Raw genomic sequence first — 22,897 nt, forward strand, 5'->3', positions numbered from 1 at the left:
GTACTAATGCAAAAACGTTCCACCTATGACGTGACTGCATTAATTGTAACCCAAGATGCCCGTGTGGTTTGTGTATGGTACCAAGGAGCAATTGCGCCAAAGCAGACTCCTTGAACATAGCGTAACGGCATACTATGCAGCTTTTTCTGCATCTGTTAGTGTGAGACTACCGGCAAAATAAGAAATAACACCCACCTTTCCTTTGGGAATGGTGGCCGCTCCTTTAATTGTTTCTTCGCTGCTCTCACTCTGTACATCGGTGGCAGAAGGCTTTTGTTGATCTGCGTTTATGCCATTGTCCTTGAATATGAAGCGCAGATCCTTGATCATTTCTTTAAGAAATTTCTCCGACATGGCCGCATCCATGGCTTTGTAGTGCTGTAAAAGGCGTAGATATTTTTACTTGAACCTTAAACGACACACAACTAAAAATATTTTGAGCTTCAAAAATCAAAAAAGAGATACGTTGTTAGGCGTGCAACTTCTTCGGCATAGTCACGTTCCTGTACACAACAACTGGCGGTATGTTCGCATATAATTAGGAAGGGAAGAAGCGCAAGATAAACCCCTGCTTTAATCATGCACTGAAGCTTAGTTTCGAAGAGACGTTAACTGTTTCAGCTATTATTTCATTGTCGCTACTGGACATCTGTTTCCTTAGCAGCTCGAGCACCATTACAGTGGCCGGCGCTAAGCAGGTGCATCAAGGAGCATAACGTGCCTACAGTGCCTGCCACAACGGCGCACTCTGTGTACCCGCAAGGCAATTCATAAGTGTGTTTCCTGTGAAAGTTTAGAATATTGTCACGTAGTAGTGACGGTGAAGAAGGCAGCAAAACTGTGATTAACGAAACTAGCGTTTTACTTGGCGAACTTGTGCCCTCAAAAGCAGGCTGCCCTCAAAGAACCACGATAGCGGCGAACACAGTCGGTGATCGTCGAAAATCTGATCAGCGGGTCAAGCACGTCGGCTTTTATACATCAGTCGTCGAATGTTCCAGAGTAATCGCTGGGACCCGCGTGTCTTCGACAAAGTCCTACGCTATTCGTGTAGCGCATACATTCAATTGAATTACCCAAGGCTCGGTCACATAGCCCTGTTTACATGAATGCGTCAATTGGCGCATCGCATCGCATCACATCAACTTTCTAGCGCATCGCATCCATGTAAACGGGCCTAATGCGCTAGGAAATCGCATCACATTAATGCGCCAGACCGAGGTGGATTGAGACGAGTAAGTCCACTTTCGCAATGCATGCAAACGCGATCGCATCGCATTAGGAATTGTGGGAAATTGAATGTGCTGCTGATCTGCTGCGCTCACCGAGCTGCAGCGTGGCGTGGCGCCGAACGCGTCTGAAAGTGCTGCTTTACCTTCTGCGTCAGACGCTCGCTGAGCTGCGGCGCGGCGCCGGAAGCGTCTGATGCGCTGCTCTGCCTTTCGATGTGCGACACCGCGCGCGCCACAATCGCACCAAGGGTAATGCGCTACATGTAAACGCTGGCGCATCGCATTACTCGTGATGCGCTAGAAAAGGTGATGCGCTACTGGCGCATTCTGTCGCATTGATGTAAACGCGGCTAGAGACAGCGGACGGAACCATCGATAACATTCCGGAAACTTCCGATACATGCAGGCGCGTCCTGCGCTGTGCGATAACGTTTGTTAGGGGGTGACAAGCGGACACACGGAAAAGATAAACAAGTACACGTGTAGATACCCCCCTCTTAAAAAGCATCGACCTTATGCTGCAAGCAAACGAAAGTAATAAACAAAACCACCCTTAGCAAAGAAACAGCAAAATAACGAAGGTCGTCAGCGCGCAAAAAGGGCTTAAGACGCACCACGTGGACCACTTCAGATCGTGCGCGGCGCTGCTGTAAATGCAAAATGCCGTCAGGCCCTACCTCATATTCCAGTTCGCCAATACGTCGGATGAACTTATAGGGTCCGAAATAGCGTCGCAATAGTTTTTCACTGAGTCCTCGTCGACGTATTCGGGTCCAAACACAAATATAGTCGCCGGGCTGGTACTCGACGTAGCGCCGTCGGAGGTTGTAGTGTTGGCTGTCGGTACGCTGCTTGTTCTTGATCCGTAGGCGGGCGAGCTGTCGGGCTTCTTCGGCGTGCTAGACATCGTCACCGACGAAGATTCTCTTCGTCGGTGACGTGCGGCAGCATGGTGTCGAGAGTCGTCGTCGGGTTCCTGCCGTAAACCAATTTGAATGGCGTGATCTGTGTTGTTTCTTGCACGGCCATGTTGTAAGCGAATGTTACGTACGGCAGGACCGCACCCACGTTTTGTGCTCGACGTCGACGTACATTGCTAGCATGTCGGCGAGGGTCTTGTTCAGGCGCTCCGCGAGACCATTCGTCTGCGGATGGTAGACAGTTGTCCCCCTGTGGCTTGTCTGGTTGTATTGCAGAATGGCTTGGCTGAGCTCTGCTGTAAAAGTCGTTCCCCTGTCGGTGATGAGGACTTCAGGAGCACCATGTCGCAGCAGCATGTACTCGATGAAAAATTTCGCCACTTCGGCTGCGCTGCCTTTCGGTAGAGCTTTAGTATCAGCGAAGCGGGTGAGATAGTCCGTCGCCACGATGATCTACTTATTTCCGGAAGTTGATGTCGGAAACGGTCCCAACAAGTCCATCCCGATCTGCTCAAAAGGTCGGTAAGGAGGCTTGATCGGCTGTAGTAATCCCGCTGGCCTTGTCTGTGGTGTCTTGCGTCCCTGACAGTCTCGGCATGTCTTGACGTAACTGGCGACATCGGCGGTTAGGTGCGGCCAGCAATGCCTTTCTTGTATCCTCGATAGCGTCCGAGAGAAACCGAGGTGCCCAGCGGTCGGATCGTCATGTAGGGCGTGCAGTACTTCTGGACGCAGCGCCGACGGAACAAGAAGGTAGTTGGCGCGGACTGGTGAGAAGTTCTTCGCGAGTAGGTTGTTTTGAAGCGTGAAAGAACACAATCCATGCTTAAAAGCCCTAAGGACAACGTCGGTGTGCCATTCCAAATACTCGACTAGGGCTTTTACCTCCGAGTCATCTCGTTGCTGTTCGGCGAAGTCTTCCGTACTTATTATTCCAAGGAAGGCGTCCTCATCCTCGTCATCTTGCGGCGGCGGGTCAATGGGGGCGCGTGATAGGCAATCGGCATCTGAGTGTTTTCGTCCGGACTTGTAGGTTACAGTGATGTCGTATTCTTGTAGTCTAAGGCTCCACCAAGCCAGCCGTCCTGAAGGGTCCATTAATTTAGCTAGCCAACACAAGGCGTGATGGTCGCTGACCACTTCGAATGGCCCCCCGTATAGGTAAGGGCGGAATTTTGCTGTAGCCCAAATGACGAGGGATTCCTTTTCAGTAGTTGAATAATTTCAGTCCGCTTTTGGTAGCGACCGGCTAGCATATCACCCGTTCAAGTCCATCTTTCCTCTGGTCTAGGATGGCACCGAGGTGGAGGCTACTAGCGTCAGTGTGGATTTCGGTGTCGGCGCCCTCGTTGAAGTGTGCAAGTACTGGCAGCGACTGCATGCGTCGTTCGAGTTCTTAAAATGCGTCGGCTTCCAGCGTTTCCCACTTGAACTCGACATCACATTTGGTTAGATCTTTTAGCGGCTCCGCGATGCGTGAAAATTCCTTGACAAAGGGCCTATAGTAGGCACACATGCCAAGGAACCTACGCACCGCCTTCTTGTCGATGGACTGCGCGAACGTCGGGGCGGACTCCAGATTTGCTGATGACGTGGCCTAGGAACAGAAGCTCATCGTAAGCGAAGCGGAACTTTTCCGGCTTCAGAGTGAGCCCTGATGACTTGATGGCCTTTAATACTGTCGCAAGCCGCCTAAAGTGATCGTCGAAATTTTCGGCAAGGACAACGACGTCATCCATGTAAATAAGACACGTGTGGCGCTTCGATCCTGCTAACACCACGTCTATGACACGCTGAAACGTTGAAGGCGCCGAGCACAGACCGAATAGCATGACCTTGAACTCGCAGAGGACGTATGGCGTGATGAAGGCGGTCTCTTCGCGATCTCTCTCGTCGACTTGTATTTGCCATTAGCCAGACTTGAGGTCCATCGATGAGAAGTATTTAGCGTTGCAGAGCCGATCCAATGTATCGTCTATCCGTGAGAGGGGGTGTACGTTCTTCTTCGAGATCTTGTTAAGTTGACGATAATCGACGCAGGAACGTAGGGGTCCGCCCTTTTTCTTCGCCGAGACTACAAGAGATGCCCCGGGCTTTTCGACGACTGGAGGATGTGGTCGCACGCCATTTCGTCGACTTGTTGCCTAGTAGGGTCACGTTTTCGCGTCGAAACTCGTTAAGGGCTCTGGCGGTATGGTCGAGCGCACTCTTCCGTTATTATACGATGCTTTGCAACTCCTGTTCGTCGAATCCTCGATGGCGTCGAAAAACGCTCTTTGGGAAGACTTGCATTTATGTCGAAGTCTGGTTCGGGAACTATTGTCGTCAGGGTAGATGCGGCAGAATCCGAGAGGACAAACGCATTGCTGGTTTCTACAATTTCCTCAATGTACGCGATTGTCTTGACTTTGCTGACGTGCTTGAACTCCTGGCTCAAGTTTGTATAGTTGGTGCAGCGGTTGGATTACCGGTTCCGTATTTCGAGTGGCTTCTCGATGCTCGTGGCCTCGCGAAGAAACTCGTCGACGGTCTTCGACGGGCTTCTTACCATTCCGGCGAAAAGTTACTCTTTCACACTACGCATGAATAGGCGGGATTTCTTCTCTTCATACATTTCCGGGTCGACGTGGCGGAATAGACGGGCCACCTTCTCCGTGAAAATCGCGATCGTCTCATTGGGCAGCTGCGCTGTGGTTTCTAGTAGAGCGTGGGCTAGCTCTTTTCGCACGACGCTTCTAAATTTTTGCAGAAAGCCGCTTCGGAACAGGTCCCACGTCGTTAAGATGGCTTCTCGATTCTCAGACTACGTCCTGGCGGCGTCTTCCAATGCGAAATAGTCATGTCGCAGCTTGTCATCATTGTCCCAGCTGTTAAACGTAGCGACCTTCCCATACGTCTCCAGCCAGCTTTCCGCGTCCTTGAATGTGAAACCGCGGAACATCGGTGTCTCTCTGGGCTGCTGCAGAACTTTTGGGGACGCTGCGGCAGCCATTGGGGCTGTCTTGGCCACGATCCTCTTGGTCGTCTCTGGTAGAAGTCCGTGTTCCGGGGGCAGCTGCTTTGGCTGGCGGCTTGCTCGATGTTCATGGACGACGTTGGTGTTGTCTTTGCGGTCCGGGCTTGGATCCCGGCTTGTCGGGGCAGTCCGGTATATGAACTCCCACCACATGTCACGTGGTAGTCACGTGGTAGTGACGTATAAATGTCACGTGTAGTGACGTAGGGACGTATAAAGAACGAAGTAGCAATATTGTGAAAGACGAAACTAACTTTTATTGGGGGAACCTGTGCCCACAAAAACACACTTAAAAACGGCGACAACGGTGAACACAGTCGGCGATCGTCAAAATCTGATCAGTGAGTCAAGCCGGTTGGCTTTCATACATTAGTCGTCGAATGTTCCAGTGTAATCGCTGGGACCCGCGTGTCTTCCGTAAAGTTCTACACTATTGGCGTCGCGCATACATGCAATCAGATTACACAAGGTTCTGTGATAGACAGCGGATGGAACCATCGATAATATTCCAGAAACTTCCGATACATGCAGGCGCGTCCTGCGCTGTGCCATAACATTTCTTAGGCGGTGACAAGCGATCACCCGGAAAAGATAAACAAGCACACGTGTCAATATTGAGGTATATGTATATGACACGCATTGCTATATAACGTGCGGTATATGCGGATATTGGGGCGGTGGAAAGTTAGGAGGGCGGATGAGATTAAGAAGTTTGCAGGGACAACATGGCCACAATTAGCACATGACCGTGGTAGTTGGAGAAGTATGGGAGAGGCATTTGGCCCTGCAGGGGGCGCAGCCAGGCTTAATATATTCATACAAGATTCTAGCACTAACGTTGCTCAAATCTTGTCTCACATTCCCAACAAAGTTATTGCTCTGAAAGTTAAGAATCACAGCCCAGAAACAAAAGCCAAGAAACAAAACAGCGACACACTATGCCTTTTATGTTAAATCTTCTCAGGCTTAAAAATTAAAAGTGCGAAACAATGACGGAAACCTGACAATGATCTTATTTTTCTGGCGTGGCTATGCATTACCTCCATGATGGGTCCACGCAAGAGGCCCCATTTCTACTAGAAAGCTTGCCTTTGTGCATAGCGTTCACAGCCAGCGCTTCCCGGTAAACATTACAGTTCCATAAGCTGCAGTTGCCAGGAAGCGTTAGAAGCATGTCAGAGGTCCTGGAATGCTATCGTGTTCCACTCTTAAAGGCGAAGCTTAAACGTCCTCCAAATTTTTTATAGTTGGCGAGGTAGCGCATGACAAAGTGGTGAGACAGCATAAGAAACAAAATTTTCTTCTGTGTGCCATCATTTATGTCTGCCTTAAAGGTGGCAGAGGTTTATGTAGCAGCACAGTCATTCAAATATACTAGTCACAGGCCTGCGCGGCACACCCATAATTGTCATAGCGTAACCTGCAAATGCGGCTCCATAGGAGCCCCATTTTCGCCACCACGCGCAACAGGGTCTTTGCGGCGAAGTCTCTTGGCGTCCTTTTCGCGAGAATGCTCTGAACTGCCTGCCCGGCATTGACGGCCAGCTGCGGCTTGTCCTGCTCTGCTGTCTGCTGAGCCCAATGTCGCCTGGTTGCAGCCGCGTGCGTAGCTCTACGATTTGCTTCTTCAGCAGCGGATGTTACCTTGCGAGGAGGTGCCATAATATGTACCGAAGTGTAAACACATGTAAACAGACCATGTGTTGCGCATGGCACACTTCCTGACCCGTGGCATGGTACGTCGCTGTTGGTGATTATGATAATGATGATGATTGGCATCCCCTTCGAAACGGGGTGGTAACATATAAACTCCTAGCCAGCTTGAGTTAACAAGGTCCAGCTATACACATCGTGCTCAAGGAAGAATGGCGCAAACGAACAGGGACTAGATTGGAAAACGCAAACAAGCGCATATCCGTGTTTTTCTATCTACTCCCTGTTCGTTTGTGCCATTCTTCCTTGAGTGTTGATTACCAACCCGCCCAACAGTCAGTATTTCTAAATGCCGCATGCAACTGCTATTTGCGACTGCTACATGTCGGGACATGCGTCGCGGTTGCTCAGTGGCTATGTTGTTTGGCTGCTGAGCACGAGGTTGCGGGATCGAATCCTGGCCTCCGCGGCCAAATTACGATGAGGCGAAATGCGAAAAAACCCGTGTACTAAGATTTAGGTGCACGTTAAAGAACCCCACGTTGTCGAGATTTCCGGAGTCCTTCATTGCGGCATGCCTCATAATTAAAGGTGGTTTTGGCGCGTAAAACTCCGCAATTTAACATGTCGGCACACCTGGTGAAATATAACGGAACGGCAAAGCTTTTACCTATCGACGCTACGCGGCGCGCATGTCCCATCGCGTGTCGAACGGCATGATGCGATCGTTAAGATGACCATGATTTAATGGCATTCTCTTTGAAACGTGACGGTGACAGCCACCTAGCTTGCTTCAATTAATCAATTATGCTATACATGTTTTTTATTACACCAATATTTATACATCTTTGTAGTTATACTTTCCTTCCTCAAGATTTCTCCATCTATCTTCTACCTACCGCTACTTATGCAAGTGCTACATGGCGTGCCACCCGGTGAAATAATACGCAACTGCAATGAAAGGACGCACGTATAGGCGGCACACATCTCGCACCGCAAGGGACGGCAATTGACACGAAATGATGCTCATGGTGATTATTTATTGCCATCCCCTTTGAAACGCGGTCGTCACATAGTCACTTAACCAGCTTGGTTTAATCAGGTAGTAAACATAATTTTTTTTCTATCATCCTTTCATACATGTATCTCCTTAAACCCCTTTTTCTTCCTCAAACCTAGTTTAACTGCCGCGTCATTGCAACTGCAGTGCGAAATGTGCAAATATCGACGCTACGCAGCACGCATATCGCATCGCACCACGATATGACATGCGCTCGGACTCGTTTATGAAAATTTTTTGCTGCTGCATGCTAGCAAGCGCTAGAGTGTCTCAGTGGTATAGAGCAGCTGACTCCTACGCAGCGGGCCCGGCCTCGATCCCAGCGTGAACTGGGTGTTTTCTCCATTCCCTGTGGTAGCTGCTACGTATATCGGACGTACGCCAGCCGGAACGGCTATTACAATGAGCCCATAACATTTTCCGCTGTAATACCTGACCAACGAGCGGAACTTCTGCCAAATATATGAAATTCCAGATGTTCACGTTGTCTCTGAAAGCCCTTGTCAATGTAGGCCCCTTAAGCTGCGACTTGCGGAAATTCACGCACCAAGGAATCCCCATTTCATATCTCCCTTGCAGCCTTGGCCACTGCTTGGTCCATCCCTCTTCTCTCTCCCTGTTATCTTTGTTTTCCCCCTTTCCCATTCCTCCGGTGTAGGGTAGCCAACCGGACGTTATTCTGGTTAACCTCCCTGCCTTCTACTTATCTCTTTCCTCCCCTCAGTTATTTCAATTCTGCTATAGAGTTACTGTGTGGGCTTCCCAACTTTGTTTTGGAAGCACATTCCTTCTAAACACTGAAGATATACATGTGCCATATCCAGATATTGCTACAAAAACAATTACACGGCAGGAAATGGCCAGCGCGTTGCGCTTCATGGTATTCTGCGTAATGAGCTCTAATTTTCTCGTCTATTTTGGTTCAGAGTTGACATCTGTATAGAGGCAGAAACGATGACCCTGCAGTTCGCTTCGAACGAACTGTTTGAAAAGAGCTCCGGTTCATTTGCTTCTGTGGAGATCTACACTTTATGTAAGCCCGAAACATCTTCGCTGCCGAGAAAACTCTGCTGCTCAAAAATTCACGTGCTTCGGAGAGACCACCTTCCAAGAAACCGCAAATTGTTTCTTTGAACCGGTCTCCTGGCGTCACAATGCGCAGCGGGTTATAGGGGCTGACAAGGGCACCACTTTCACGAGTGACGTGGTACCTGAGCCAGGTAACACTCAGGCGCAGATTGGCGAAGCGGCACGGTATCTTCGGCAAAATGATGCGCCGCTACATGAGTCATCCGTGAAATGCAGCGAGAAAGGGAACTGTTTTTCTATAATTAAACTTTACTTTTGCAAACGAAGTAGTGGAGCGCCAATATGGATTGTTTGCCAATCGCACGCTGATGTAAAACGTCCCTTTTGCTCTGCTTTTTTTTTTCGTCTTCCATTAGGTTCGCGTAATCATCCATACATGCCTTCTATTGTGCAGTAATGAAAGGCACTTACTGATGCCAGGCAAGGCACACTTACCAGTGCAGCTATACACTGTACGTCAAAGGGCACGGGTATCTTTAGTTCTTTCAGCAATTTCACCATCCAACTGTTGCAGGTTCTGGCTGGTCGTTCCACTTCTCCCTCCGGTGCGATCTTTGTAAATGCTTCGAAAACATCCCGGCTTGACAGGATCATTTCGCAGATCTTCACCTATGGCAATGAAAAACGTTCATGTGCACGAGACCCTTAACAACAAACACTACCAGGCATACACCCTAAGCCGAATGAACTATCATGTGTTTTATGTGCACGCTGTTGATGATAAGGAGAATCCACCGCTAAGTGCTCCGTGGAAATTTGTTTTCGATGGCGCAAAAACTTATTAAGACTACGCAGGGCCTGTCTAGCTTCACGTCGGTACAGAATAATCGTAATTCACTGTAACTATACGAAACAATATGACCATTAACCTTCTTTGCCTGTTAGGTTTCAAAGAGAACAGCTTTCGTTCGCTCCTTCGCCCGTTTTCGCGGTCTGTGCTTTGTGGTCGGCGCTCGGACCTACACCACATAACGAACGCACTGATGCGATGTGCGCGTGCTCCAGGGCAATCGAGTTGTGGAGCGCGTTTGTCATTTAGCTACAGAAGTAAATAGATCAGAATAAAGACCTGAGAAGCAAATGTAGTTCTCACAAACCTATGAATACTAAATATATCACTTGCAACGGTAAAATAACTATTTCATAATGTTTCACTATGCACCCAGGGCTGTTGTAGATGTTCTGAAAAAAATTTGAGGCCATTCCGCCCTGCGATAGTGGATGACCAGCGGAGCTGCAAACGTAATCGTGAGAAAACTTGTGGTAAAGACTTTATTGCATCATTCATTCTCCCTTACTATCGACGGTCACAATGGCTTTGTGGTCGCTTTAATATACACTGATCGGCATACTCGCCACTGCAAACATACTCTTTGATAATGTCAAATCGATGAACCTACGCCGCTTGGTGGACGATTGAGCTGGATAGGTATCGCATCGCAAGCGACGTCTCCAAGACGAAATGCGTAAACCACTAAGTTTTCGGTAACGACACATCCACACTCAAATCACAAACAACGACCCAGGGATAGTGTCATCGCAACACAGGCAAAGTGAGTAGCCGTGAAAATTACGGGGATACGAGCCATTGTATGTTTTGCTTGCATACCGCTGCAAGGGGACGATGGGGCAAAGCACCTTCCGCGTGCTTGTCGTTTCTTATGCACAAAGAAAAGTCCTCAGCACCATGCTCGACAGGATTGCCAACCGCCCCCTTAGGAAAACATAATTCTTGGACTCTGGTCCCAGCAGACGTCGGCTTGAACTACTGTAAAACTGCTAGTGTGGTTTTTTAAGAAAACAGGCCTCATTGAAAAACTCTAGAATGTGCCAACTGATGAGTTCCTTTTTTTATCATCTCTTGCTTTCTTACCTTTCCTGCCCTTATCTATCCCTCTGTGCAGAGTAGCCAACTGCACCCTTAATCTGGTTAACCTCTATACCTTTCACCTCTTATTTTTCTCCCTTCCTTCCTTATAAGCGTATGTGAGCCATTGCTTACGGGGGTGCGAGGCACTGATGATAGCAGTTCTCGACATGCTGTTCTGTATGTTATATGCATGATTAGACAGAATGTTCGCAATGTTCGCTTCACTTTGCTGAGTGCTTGTTGCCTATGCCTTACGGGGCTATAGCCATGGCATTTTTTTCCTTACTTACGGGGGTATGAGTCATCGGTGCTTATAATTTTTTTATGCGGATACAAAGATTCTATGGTACCCTAGCCATATAAAGCTACGCTGTAATCGATAATGAGTCACTGCCGCAGACGTGCTCTTCTAAGATCATCCATCCCATCGGAATGTGCCGTCGCGTGACAATTTTGAGCTTTGTAGCGTATGTATGCTTAGGTGTTGAGGTTGATCGCTTGCGTAGCGCTGCAACCCTCCCCCCCCCTCCCCCCCCCCCCCTTTAGAGGCTGAAGGAAAGGGCTCCGGCAGCTTTCAGTGGCAGCATAGCCAAGGCTATGGAGCCGAAGAACAATTCTGATGCTAGGTGTCTGCACGTAGTTAGTGAATGAAAACAATTGTAGACTGCGCAGCGTAAGACAAAGCATATCATTTATTCTTGCTTTTCCTTATAAACATTTGTTTTTCGTAATCAATAAAAATACTCAGGGACACTTTACTGTGCTAAGGTGGATGACCTGCGGAGCAGTATATAAGGTGACAAATTATTTTGATTTAAATAAAGACACACCACATGAATTGTCATTTTTCGCTGCCTTTAATACTTGATCACTAAGGTAAATAAAGCTCCGTGGTCGCTATGGTAGACTCGGCATTAGCAGCCTGCCGCCACCTCCGCGCCCATTCCCGCTTCTGCTCACGCCGTCGCTCTTCGTAAGCGTCCTGTTCCTCCTGGGTCTGCAAAATATGCGGCATGTATATTACACCACCTGAACACAAATGAGGTAACACGCCTATGCATTGCGTGACGTCGCCAGCCAAGGAGACACATCATCAGCAGTAGCACAAGCCTACTGCAGGGCTTGTGCTACTGCTGATGATGTCCACTGCAGGGCGAAGTCCTGTCCCTGCGATCCCCAATTACTCCTACCCTCCGCCAACCCACTCTAACTGGCGCCTGCTAATTTCTTAATTTCATCCCCCTACATAGCCTTCTGCCGCCCTCGACTGCGATTCCCTTCTCTTGGCACTCATTCTGTAACCCTAATGGTCCACCGGTTATCTAACCTACGCATTACATGGTCTGCCCACTTCAATTTTTTTTCTCTTAATGTCGATTAGAATATCGGCTGTCCCGGTTTACTCTCTGATCCATACCACTCTCTCCCTGCATCTGAACCTTACGCCTAACATTGTTCCTTCCATGGGTCTTCGAGCGGTCCCTAATTTGTTCTCAAGGTTCATTGTCAATCTCCAAGTTTCTGCCCCATAAGTTAGCACCGGCAGAATGCATTGACTTGACACCTTTCTTTTCAGTGATAGCGATAAGCTTCTAGTCAGGATATAACAATGTCTGGCCTATACGCTCCAAACCATTTTTATTATGCTGTAAATTTCATTCTCATGATCAGGGTCCCCTGTGAGTAAGTAACCTAGGTAAGCGTACTCCTTCGCAGACTCTAGAGGCTGACTGGTGATCTGTTCTTTCCTTGTCAGGCTATTCATCATTATCTTTGTCTTCTGCATGTTAATCTTGAACCCCGCACTTGCACTCTCTCTGTTAAGGTCCACAATCATTTGTTTTAACACGTCCCCCGTTTACCCTTTGGCTACTTCAGTTTGCCGTTGTCGTTTTATTTTATTTATTATTATTTCGTTTGTTGGTAGACTTCATTATAGCGACATGAGCGGACGTCGCACAGGTGGTGAGTGGAGAGGGTACACCGGCGATACGCTTTTGCTTTGTATCGAGGCTACGGCATTTTTCGTCTACGCGCTCGGTCTACGTACCCAGCGATCCACTGCAAACTAGCGCATAATAGCTCCACTCTAAAAGCTCCGCACAAAAATGGTTTTCATTTATTGCTCTTACTTGTTTTTTGTCTCTATGATGTCCATATTTGGTTTTCTTGGTCCTATAAACAGAGATAGCGCCACTGGGTTGCCGCAAGCGAGAGCGATTGTCCGTAATCTGATTTGAATTCACTGGAACCAAATCCAGACAGTGGTGTGTTGCGGCAAGTTTCATTGGCTGCATACGATTACGGCGCAACCCCAGCGCAAGTCGGCGTTGGTTGCAATGACCAGCCACCTTAATGCCGGCAACCTGGTCTGTGAAAGCCGGCAGCCTGCCAGCTGTGAAAGCGCTACTGCAATAACAAGAAGTACTTAAAAAACGTACCGCATAAGTAATACGGCATAATGGGTTGTATTTTTGGTCGTTCAATGTCGCGGATGTTCTCTATTTCGCATGAGCGTGTACAGCAGAAAATGCTTCTGGAGATTTGCGATGACACAGGTTGCCGGGGTTCCAGAGGTTGACAGAGGTTGTTCGGGGTTGCGATCACCTTAGACAAAGTTTTGCTTGTAGTACCAGACACGCTTATGTCTAATCGATAGTCTTCTTTCCATTGTTCGAACATAGCCTTCCAGGAATACCGACGCGTCTCATGCCCACCACTTGAAATCTTACGAAAGTTTTTGTATTCCCGACAGCAGAAAACCGAAAACGCGAACCTTGTATCACATGAAATTCATGAAGCAGGTTGTTTCGTTTACGCAGGGCGTCTAATTGCACAGTGCTGGTGTGGTCCGCGGTTTCTCAAAAAAATATTAGCGCTTTCTCGAATAAGACTACTTCCTACGCTCCTACGCTATACAAAACATTATATCCTTCCCTAGGACATTATTGTAATGCGCTGCGCATGCTTGTACATGTAGTCAAATAGCGTGCGACTAAGCGTAAACTCAGACGACACACTGAAGTAACGTGTTCCCGAAAAGAGCTCCGCTAGCAATTACAGCCATTGTTTCTTCACCTTCAATAATACGTTATATTACTATGCTCGCTTTTGATAAAGGTTATAAATCTCCTATTGAACTTGGCGCCATTTTACGTATCATATTAATGCCCCAAGAGGGCCCACGCGAAAAGACATACAAAAATAAAGCAACAACGTTCATGCTTTGAACGCGCTCGTAACACCAATATTGAAAGCGCCGGCAAAGCCTCAATTTCGATACTTATAGTAATACTACGGAAGCGCCGCCCACGTAGTTATGGCTCCGCTGCCACAGGAAGTTGTCCCTGTACTTGTACGGTACTGTATTGGCTGTACTGAACAGATGCCCTGGTTAGCGGCTCTGCTCTCCACGGAATTATTCAATGAAACAACAAGCACTACCTAAATATTCTCACTGCAACAAATGTGCGCCTCGAAGTTCATCATTATTTTATTACAATGAACACATTTTGACATGATTTCGTAATCGCATACACAATGCGAAAGCTTCAAAGCATGATAGGAGTTACATACAGAACAAGTGCTTGATCATCATTCGACGCACTTCAGCTGTAGTCAGTAAAGACGCACACGGAACGAAAAACAGCACGCCGCCTTCATTCAAGCTCGCAGCCTTGTGTCACACAGTCGCAAGACAAACTTTTTCTCAGCACCAATCCGATGAACTAAACAGTGGCGCACGATTAATGAAAACCTGACGACTCCTTATGTGAACAGCTCCAGACCAGAGCAGCAGTACGCTGTTTCTTCACAGCAATTGAGAATGGCCAACTTGAAGTTCAAGCAACTACTGACAGTTCAATTCAAAAATTACTTTTTAAGTTTAGGCCCCTTACGTTCGCCTGTATGTGATGAAATGGCTTGTCCTGCATATTAACGCAGCCATGTTTTGTGTATGTTTCTTTGTATCCCCCGCAATGTAACAGCCCAAAAGGGATCCTTAATAGTTGAAACAATAATTTCGTTAGGATGAAATATCACAGAGGAATGAAGACACAGCATTTCGATGGTACTGTCTTTATGTGCTACAATTGTAAGGTAGAATAACAGAGCTCGAGAATGGCATTACAGATCGCCTAGACCGGAGGACTGGTGCAGTTGGCGTGGTTTATAACGCGGTGCTAAAACTTTAAAGCAGAAAATGAAACCGTACAAGACGCGAACACCGATATTGACGGCGCTCTTGTGTTTTCAGTTGTCTCAATAACTGCCAAGTCAGCAACAAATTAGGCAAATCTTATGTACCGTGGGAAACTATGTTGTGCGTAGCATTTTGCAGGTAGCTGACTTTCAAGCACCGTTTGACCTTATTCGAAGAGTTACTGGACGAACCAACGCGATCCCGTGTGCGATGAGAGCACCAAGGCAGTGACGATCGAATCACGGCGACGGCACTACGACATTGTTTTTTTTTTACTCCGGGAAGAAACGTTACAACCTGCTCCGTTCTGCGACACTGGCCGATCTCGAAGGCAGTACAATGTTGCCTAGCATTGTGTCGATCTGCTGCGAAGAAGGGACTGGCGAATACAGAGCGATGGAGAAAGTAGTGGTGCCTCACCAAGCGGTTCAAAGCGTTTTGGGCCACGAGCGAAGAATGGTGACACGTGACGCAAGGGAAATGACCGCAAAGTCTTTGGCCGTACGGAACTTGCGGGCGCACATGCGCTCTAGTTCGTGCTACGGGACATGACGCACGCGCCAGTCGTCTCGAAGAGCAAGCTGGCGTTGGCACGAGCGAAGCAAGCGTGGGGTCGTGGCCTAAAGGCCAGAGCGTTGGGCTGCTCTTTTTAGCGCCAGAGGTCCTTATTCCAACATCAAGCACCTGAACTTCCTTTTCTCGAATGAGGAGAGACAGTAACCTACCTACCTCTATGAAAGTGCCCGGGATGACGCAAAAGAAAAAGTTCGCACTAAAAAATTTGTAAGCAATTTTACTGCTGCAATGCTGCAACGTACGTACCTATACTTTTCACACCACAGTAAAGCTGCCCATAACCATGCAGTGAGGATCATCATTTTCGCATTACCGGCGAACAAAAGGCGGAGTTATTCATCTCTAGGCCTCTTAATGTCTTGGAAATCTGTGAGAAAGTGATGCACTTGGCGCGTGTACGGCTTCATTTATGTGCATTCGCAAAGCATTGGAATGCTTGTGCTAACATGAGAGAGTGAGATTTGCTTTCCTTCTTTGTGGAAATTTTATACCACTACAGAACAATATTAGATTTGTTCTTTTATTTTAATAGTCGTTCTAGGTGCGTTCCTGGGCCAATGAGAAAATTCTGGTTGGCTGCAGCTACAATAACCCTTCATCCACGTCGCTTAGACTATTAAGCTATGTTCGTATTCCATTATAATCTTCCAATTTATTTTGGTTTCCTGCATTAATTGTTTCTCTATTCTGAAAGGCGTTGTCGCCAAACTTCCACTTCATAGTGGTCAACTCGTTCTTAAAACCGATATTTAATCTGAAAAACATCTAAATAATCAGCATTATTTCTCATCGCATTACACCGCGTCGTATACATACCAGGCCTCCTTCTCGCCTCCACCGCTCCATCTCGAAAGCAGGCACGTAGCACAGACTCATCAGGACGGCGCCATTTTTGTGGAATGCCTCGTACCTAAGTCTCAAAGCTTCGTCAAACACGAAGACAATGGACCAGCGTACATCCATGGCAACATCTGTGTTGGCGGATGTGGTGAACACGTGACCCTTTGCGCAGCCGCATTCCTTCTCACCCCCCAACGTTATCCGCAGGTATACTGAACACCTTTCCTTGCCTGCAGATGTCATCCTCGAGTGGACCTCTTTCTTCGTTGTAGGCTTTGCTCATCACCAGCTCTGCGAAACGCCGTGTCAACAGCACAATTATCATCACCCGGACAAATAGGTAAGGTGATAAAGACCGAAAAAAAGCTCTGGAAACATCAGGGCTGGGGATAAGCCTATCTGCATTCCGTATGGCCCAGTCCGAACCACATTCTACGAGAGCCCCTTCCCGTGTCACTCCTCCCTCTACGTCGTCACCCCTCGTCCGACTACCACGTGGCTGACCACGGCCACCCAAACTTAGGACCACCTATAGTGACGAACGGCTGTGAAGTAACGCTCGACGAGCCTTTGGTTATTGACAGAAGCAACGCACACGAAGTCCCCATGTAGTCTCAGTCAGAAGCATACGGGCTATAGCTTACATGCAGTTGTGATGCAAAACACAGGCTACATGGCGCAAGCTCAATGCTGCAAGCTCCAATGCCCTGGGCAATGATAAAAAATCTTGCCGTCGCCATCCAAGGACGTGGTTTGTCAAGTGCGCCACGGGAATCGTACCGCGCAGCCGAACGGCATTTAAGGTAAAGCCGTGGGTAGCCCGTTTACTTTTCACGAAAGTAGTGCTTCTCCCTCCAAATAGCTACAACCTCACGGTTATGTGCATCACCAAAAATTCAGCATAAAAGACATGCAAAAGCTAGAATCACGCACGGACAGCGCTGGCTCACAATCTATGATGATGATAATTACGGCTCGCATTTATGGCGCGTATCTACTACGCGTATATGCCATAAATTGGGCAGGAGGTCGATTAAGAGAAACTGCTATGCTAAGCGAACGAACGAACGACCTACAACAGAACAAAGAAACTGAAAAAGAAAAATCTAAAGACAATACTCAAGAAAGCAGTGAGCCTAACTGAGACAAAACTATACATGACTGAATCTTTATTGAAGAAAGCGCGAGTGCCAAAGGAAAATGCACATGTGCAACAGGAAGCACATCACACGAAAGCGACTTAGCAGCCATGATAACGAAAAGACTAAACTTGTCACTCAAGATTAAAGAAGCAAATGCGTGTCATTAATTCGCTAATAATTAACCCGCACATATCTCCCAGCTAACCGACAACGAAACCTGGTACGTTTTCGACATATTGGTGTGCGTGTCCTCACATCCATTAAAGCAGCCAAGCAAAAAACATTACATTCGGATGCACAATGTAGTGGAGCGAGGCGCCTTCTTTTGCGCACAACATGATACGCCCTAATCGTGCTAGTCTGTGATTATCGCTTCTGGTTGGATATTGCGCCCTGTTCATGTTAGCGTGATAAGCCTCTAAAGTTACTCTTTTATTCGTTTTATTAGTTGCGCCCATGTGCCTGTCTTAAACTACCTTGTTATAAAACACGGGGTATCGTGATGCTTTGTGTAGTGTGCAACACAGTTTGAGAATAAGTCCTAAGTATTTCACTTCGTGTTTGTGCGCCTTCTCATTCTGAATTTTGCACCTGCTGCAATTTCTAGTATGTAGGGACCGTTGCGCGACGGAGGCATTTGCTAAATCAAATCTGCAGTGAATTGGACGAATAGGCTTCTGTGTTTGTCAATGCAGTCTGCTTTATTTTTAAGAATAACCCTTTACCTGAGGTATCACGCGAGCGCAACTTCATCGAAGTATCTCGGGGTGGGGAGGGGGGGGGGGGGGAGAGGGGGCAAGTGATGCTAAAACATTACGGAACAAACATCCTCAGTTACTTTCTCAGTTGATGGAAAGCATTTATCCCGTGCACGTGGCTCAAAGGCCGAACGATTTCACGTATTCCCGGGGAAACGCTCAGTCGAGGACCGCCAAATTCACTCGCTGCCACGCTGTGACCACGTGCAACTGGAACTACAGGCGGTCACAGACCAGACGCTAAACGCGACACCAAATTCATTTTCGACGAAGTGCTTTTGAAAGCATGCATCTGCGTTCCGAAAGCTTCAGTCCTCCAATCGGCGCCGCTTGATCTCGACGGCCTGGTCAGCGGCCTTTCCCTCAGCGTGCCGCTGTCCGTTGGCCGCGCATCGCTTTTATTGTAGCTCGTGCTCCACGGTCACGCGTATCTCGTCGGCCCGCCGCTTCGCCTACTACCTTGCTGCTTCTGTACCCATCGTATACCTCTGTCGTCTCTGCACAGCATTTGCGTTCTTACACTCGTGTTCAGCTTGATAATTACGAGGGCTCATTGTTGTATCTGCAAGCAGAGGCCCACGCGCCACATAGCGCATCTAGCACAACCGGTCAGGTGTATCTGTGGCACGCACTCGTATCGGTGAGTGGAAGGAGGAGAGGAGGCGCCAAGCCAGTAGAGGTTAGCATCGGGCGTGTGGGAGATGCGGCTTAAGCGCGTGGAGCAAGGAGTGGCGAGAGTAGCGGCCAGTTAGCAGGCCGCTACTCTCAGGTTGCGGACAGTAATCTTTACGAGAAAACGTGTGTGGGAAACGTTACGTGCTTCGCATTGGTATCAGCAGAGCCTTGCCTTCAATTATATGGTTCGGATGCTTGTTTTGTGCTTGTTTTTATTAAAACATGTGATGTTCTGCATGTACGCGTGATTCCAAAGATATTGATTCCTTTTGCTGAGTGCTTGAAACCTGCGTCCCCACCGCTGAGGGGTCGGCCCGGTACTGCATTACCTCCGGGATCAGCCCACATTTTTACGCTCAGGTCGACACGAAACATGCCGACCAACGAGAGGCTAACAGCTTCTTTGCAACAGAGTGCTACCGACACCGGACAAAGAGAGTGGGGACACACGACGCTGGTGTGTACAGTAGTAGTAGTAATAGTAGCGGTTTAATGTGGGAAATGACGCTTATTTCTGCAGCCAAATAGGGAGCACGGCGCAGCGTCAAGAGAAGTGGGAAATAAACACGCGAAGAAGGGAACAAATGGATAAGCAGCAGGAGTCTTGTCCGTTCATGGATGAAGCCGATGATGAAGGCAGTGGCTGGCGGGTTGCGTGTGCTTATCGGTAAGCTGTCATTCTCTTCGCCTCCACGAATTCCATGAGGCTGTGGAGAGTTCGGATGTGGGGGGTGCAGAAACAAGAGGTCACTGGTTTTTGCAGCAAGTAGGCCCTGTTGCCTGTAGACAATTATGACCCTTCAGCGTTCCTGTGCCAGCGCAGGGCAGGCACCGAGAAGGTGGTCAAGGTTCTCGGGATCGCCGCAACGTCCGCAGGTCGGTGAGATGGAGCATCCTTTGTCTTGTAACCGCACCGCCATCCAGGCGCAGCCCGTGCGGAGTCGAAGTAGCGTCGAGCGTTCCCTCCTGGTAAGGCGACCCTCCAGAAGTGGCCTGGGGCCCTTGCCGTTGGCCACTTTGACATCCGGGTGGATGGTCATAAGTAGTTTTTTCAGGCACTGCCTCGAAAAATCAGAGGCAGCTACTGCTTGCGTGAGCGGCACTTCAGGATAGTCGGCTGCTTTGGCAATAAAGGTGTCCGCTTCGTCATTACCGGCTATTCTCAGGTAGGAAAGCAGCCAGAGAAAGAAGATGGAGAACTCAGCGGCAGCCAAAGCTGAGAACTTGGAGATGAGCCAGGCCCCAGGTAAGCACTGATCGGCGGGGGTTAATGATTATGGGCACTGGCTTCGAGTCACAGAGCACTGCCACCCGTTGCCCAGGAGGATCCTCAGTCAGGACGTCGGCACCTAGATGGAGCCATAATAGTTCTGCCGCGATGGTGCAGGCTCCGGTGGCCGATCCGTTCGTCAGGACTGATCCATCTGTGAAGACCAGCAGCCTTCCCTCCAGCTGCTCATGGAGCTTGCATGCTGCAGCCTGCTACACTGCGTCATCTGGTGCCCGTTGTTTAGACGCCCCATTGAACGAGAGGTGAACGTCCGCTGCTCATTGGCGTGGTGGGGGCAGGGCGACTGCCATAGGTGAGTCTGTGCTCACCTGCTGATACAGCAGGCACAGGCCTCCCATCCGTGACGACGACTGGCTTCGGAGTCTGGTCAGTAGGGGTCCGCCATCCGGAGCACGATGAAGGCGGTCGATGAGCCCCGGGGCTCGTTCGAGCATCCTTAGCCAGAGCGGCCATTCACCAGCGTCTTCCAGTTCTGCAGGAACCCGTGAGTGCATCGGGATCCCCAGGATGCTCCTGATCCCCAGGATGCTCTCTAGAGTCTTTCCGGCTACTCTCCTCGCTGGTGTGAGGTTGACCAATGGGAGGGCACACAGCAACAAGAATGTTACTGCGGCTTGGTTAAGCCGGATCGCCCATTAATTGCATCAACCACGGCCACGTTGCTACAGCTTGCTGACAGCTCCGTGCACCCGACGCACCTTGGAAGTGGCGGCCATGGCTGCAGGAATCCACGTAAGCTGGTGGTCAATGACGAGCCCCAGGTAAGTGACTATCTGTTTTCAAGGAAGGGTCCGGCCAGCAATATTCAGCAGCTTTGTGTAGCGTCGAGTTGAGGCCAATGGATGTATGTGGGGAGCGAGGACACACACACGACAGCGATGCGTGTGTCCTCGCTCTCTTTCTTTGTCTTATGTCGGTAACGTTGGTTTTAGCCAATATGAAAAACCACCAATTCGCCCAATTTGCCATTCTTCAAAAGATTCAAATATCATGTGACGCATTGCTTCTTTCTCGCAATTTTTCGGACAATGATCATTTGGTACTCCCTGCAGCTACACGCGCAATAAAATTCTCCGTTGTGTTGTAATGCTTATATTGAGCTAAAAAAGAAGTCTCCCTGCTAGCTTTGTCATGTCACTGAAAAGAATTCTTTTTACTCAACTTGGCGCAAGGTATTTGAAAATTGAATTTTACAGTCATGCAAGAAGGCTCAGATACGCAAGGAATAAAAGAAGACTTGATATTTCAAAAACGATTTCTGCCAAACTTTCCTATTATAGAAAAGAGTGCTCTCCAAACGAGATGCCATTCTTGGAACCGTATATCCGATGCGTACCCTAATCATAATCAGCGGGCCAAAGACACATTCAGGTTGCGTCAGGTTAACACGCGACATCAGGCGGAATATCTACATCGCAACTGCCCGTCATCGTCGACCACCTGCCCTGCTCCCTCCATCCTCTCCGCTTACAACCCTGCGGCCCTTAGCATCACTGATCGCCGATCCCATCGCACAAGCCGGAGCCACCGCAGATCACCGAACAGTTTGCGCTCACGTGGCACACCAAGGACGGAACGCGGATGCCACAGGCACTACCGCATACCGGTGTAAGTCAGCCGCACAGTCCAATTCTCCTCTTATCACTCTTCTCTTTCCTCCCCGCGCAACGCATCTGAAACGAGCTAAGCGCGACTATCGTAGGGTTCTATTCGAAACATTAGCTGCCTAAAACAAACAGTCACCCCCGCCTCTGTCGCCTCCATCGGCGATGGCGACCTCCGATGCTGGCCCTCCATCTCACTCCTTGCGCCATCCGACACCTTCTTGCGCTCCGTGTGTCGGGCGGGTGCATTTTACGGTTTATCTAGTATTTATGGGGCGGTGGCCCAACTGCCGCAGTGGCGGCTTCACAGGACTCGTGATTCGTTCGTGCCCTTGAAACATTTCTGCGGTGGCAGCATCGTTACCAGCACGTACCTATGTCCATCCCCATTCTAGCCCATAACTGAACATTAGAGTCGTAACGATGTTCTTGTGAGGGGCGCCTACCGAAAATAAGTATTTCGAATGTAAATAAGTATTTCGTTTATGTATGAGCGTATACGTTCGCATCCTGCATGAGTGAACCTTTTCGCGCCCAACCGGTAACCGTTATTTCCTTTGGTTGGAGTTTGGTTCGGGTTCAGGCACATTCTAAAAATATCCGTTGGAGTTCGGTTGAACGACATAAAAAGCACAGACGAATTTGATACTTAAATGTACAAATACGATAAGGCAATGGCTTAACATTTGCAGTACACTGGCTCACCACTTGCAGTGAATTGAGCGTTCTAAGTGCAACCGACGCTAACTGAAATGTTAAGCATGAGGCAAGAAAAGACAACACTGAATGTGACGCAAGTAACATGGTCAGATGAAAACGACGTAACATACATTAGACAACAAAAGCGGGAAACTGACCTTCTAGTCCACACGGAGAAGTCTAGTCGAACGAACAACAAATTGGAACGTCACGCGTTGCTGCATTACATAGTTGCGTAATGCAGAAAGGAGTCAAGATATGAAGAATC

Source organism: Dermacentor variabilis, chromosome 8, assembly GCF_050947875.1.
Source record: "Dermacentor variabilis isolate Ectoservices chromosome 8, ASM5094787v1, whole genome shotgun sequence".
In the NCBI taxonomy this organism is placed as follows: Eukaryota; Metazoa; Arthropoda; class Arachnida; order Ixodida; family Ixodidae; genus Dermacentor; species Dermacentor variabilis.